The following is a 2,500-nucleotide window of genomic DNA, read 5'->3' as shown; positions in this document are numbered from 1 at the left end:
AAAAAAAAAAATGTAAATTTGAAAGTTTTTGAGTAAACAATCCAGAGTGTTCGATTTAAACGGCAATTCTTAGTACAGAGTCCATGTTTTTTTTTTTGCAGAAAAACTACCTCCTTACACACTGTGTGTGTTCACAAATGTTCGCAGTGAACTCAAAGCAAACCAAAAAAAATAACATAACAAAACATTTGCCTTTGGATGCACCTCTGATCAGGTGCAGATCCAGGCGTGATCCGTTCCAGAGACTTCTGTTACTGAAAAATTATTTTGTATTATTCTAAGATTTAAAACATTTAGATTTTTTTTATGTTTAATGGTGCAAGGAAAAATTCCACATCAACGGTTTGATATATTGTTTTCTCTGTCTACAGTACAGTATGAATGTCAGATGGCAGATATGGTGCAGCAAACATTAGCAGACCAAGTTGAAAAATGTCACTTCTGGCCTGGGACCCTGAGCCCGGGACCAGCTCAAGACTTTTCCTTGGGCCTAAGCACTTGTGAATAGCCTCAGTCTTCTGTTTTCATGAGGAGTTATAATATCGGGGACATTCGCAAAACAGAGAACATCAACGTTAAAGATGTCTAAACAGTGCTTGGTATCGGTTGCACTAGTGCAGGTCAAAGAAATTCAAATGACATGTAACATTGGCCTTGATTCTTTTGCAAAGTTCTGATCTTCCAGTAGATAGTTTTCCTTACAATACAATACAAATAATTTCCTTTGCTAGACAACTTAAACCGAAGCTACCTATCTGTTTTTAAAAAAATGTCTCCGATTTTATTCCATTTCAAAAGTCTGTAGTTCAGCCCAATTCAGCCCTGTCTCACTCCGAACTGCCTCACTCCGAACTGAGGCCGTTTGGGCCACGGCCCTGCTCCAGCCTCAGAGAGGCTTCTCCCCAGACACGGGGGTTTTACCCCATAGTGGAAATGTTCGGCCCCGCTCCAGCCTCAGAGATGGAAACAAAAAAAAGTCTGAGGCTTTTCCCCAGACAAGGAGGTTTTACCCCATAGTGGAAATGTGGCATTAGGATCCCTGTAAGAAACCAGCCTATCTAATCTCCCCATTGCCTGTAGCCTGTCAGAGTGGCCCCCTGTGTCTGTTGATTCAATTAGTAACCTGGTCATTGAGTAATTAGCCGAGATAATTGCGTGTAATTGGCCAGAAAAATGTTGGTTGAACACGTAGAGTTTCCTTTTGATGTGTGCGTGTGCAGAGCACGGTGAGAAGCAGGGGTTGAAAAACAAAGACCCCCACTCACAGCAGTTTCACTTAGGGAGGCAGGTCTGTTTTCTCATAGAGCAGATAGACTAATGTTTTCATAAGGTGTTAGGAGATATTTAAGTACCATGTTTATGTCGATAGAATGATGATCGTGGCAAAAATGAAACTGGGCTATCATGGCAAACACTCAGGTTCAGGTTTAAAGCTACAGACTGAAACTGGTCTTAAAAATCACTGTTTTGACCATGAAGAAAGTATTTGAAAGAATCACAATTTTTTTTTTAAAGCCAGCCGTTATACGTTTTTCAGATGAAATCACAGGCTGACATGTTGCCATTTTGTCCATCGTTTTTTCTGCTCCTCTGTTGTTTCTCTCCTCCTTTTCCTCTCTGTCTTCCTCTCTTCCTTCTCAACAGATGGGTTTCCACACTTTCACTCACTCGTCCTTCAACACCTGGAAATCAAACAACTTTCACCATCTCTCTCTCCCTCTTCCTCTTTTCCTGCTCTCCCTGTCTCCTTCTCTCTGTCTCTCTCTCTCTTTTCTCTTTCTCTCTCTTAGTCACTACTTTCTCAAGTGTCAGACCCCCAGGTCTTCCAAAAAGAGGGAAATGTATACATTTCTATATATTTTTTATACACAGACAAATCTGATTTTCCCATCATTTTGAATCTTGTGGTGGAGCCCAAAGCTGTTTATGGGAGAAACATGTGTAGGAGAATTCAATCACAGACTGGCCATTCAGGCAAGGGGTGTTTGATTCCCACAGAAGAGGGATTCGAAAGGCCCAGACCTGGCCCTGAAACACTACACACACACACACACACACACACACACACACACAAACACACACACACACACACACGCACACACGCACACACACACTACACACACACACACACACACACACACACACACACACCTCCCAGAACCAGACAAACGCCCACTCACCCATTCCTACACAATAGAGCTGCTCTTTGCTCTCCTGTTCACTGCAAGACTACTTATTACTCCTACACACACAAACACACACACACACACACACACACACACACACACACACACACACACACACACACACACACACACACACACACACACACACACACACACACCAACACTCACTTACTGATTCTTACACAATATCATTGCTCTGTGCTCTGTTGTCCCGCTCACAGCAATACCTCATGTCAGACTCAGACAGAACTACTTACTATTTTCCTATTACTTACTATGATAAAGGACTCTATATACTAGACTACACACACACA

General features: G+C 42.2%; 1 protein-coding gene across 12 annotated transcripts in view; it reads right to left on the bottom strand.

Annotated features, from left to right (window-relative positions):
* Positions 1 to 2,500, bottom strand: part of eya4 (EYA transcriptional coactivator and phosphatase 4) — a 65,737-nt gene that overhangs the window by 32,104 nt on the left and 31,133 nt on the right. The window lies entirely within an intron of this gene.

Source organism: Clupea harengus, chromosome 15 (assembly GCF_900700415.2).
Source record: "Clupea harengus chromosome 15, Ch_v2.0.2, whole genome shotgun sequence".
In the NCBI taxonomy this organism is placed as follows: Eukaryota; Metazoa; Chordata; class Actinopteri; order Clupeiformes; family Clupeidae; genus Clupea; species Clupea harengus.
The sequence above is the reverse complement of the archived record's forward strand: the minus strand, read 5'-3'. Positions and strand labels throughout refer to the sequence as shown.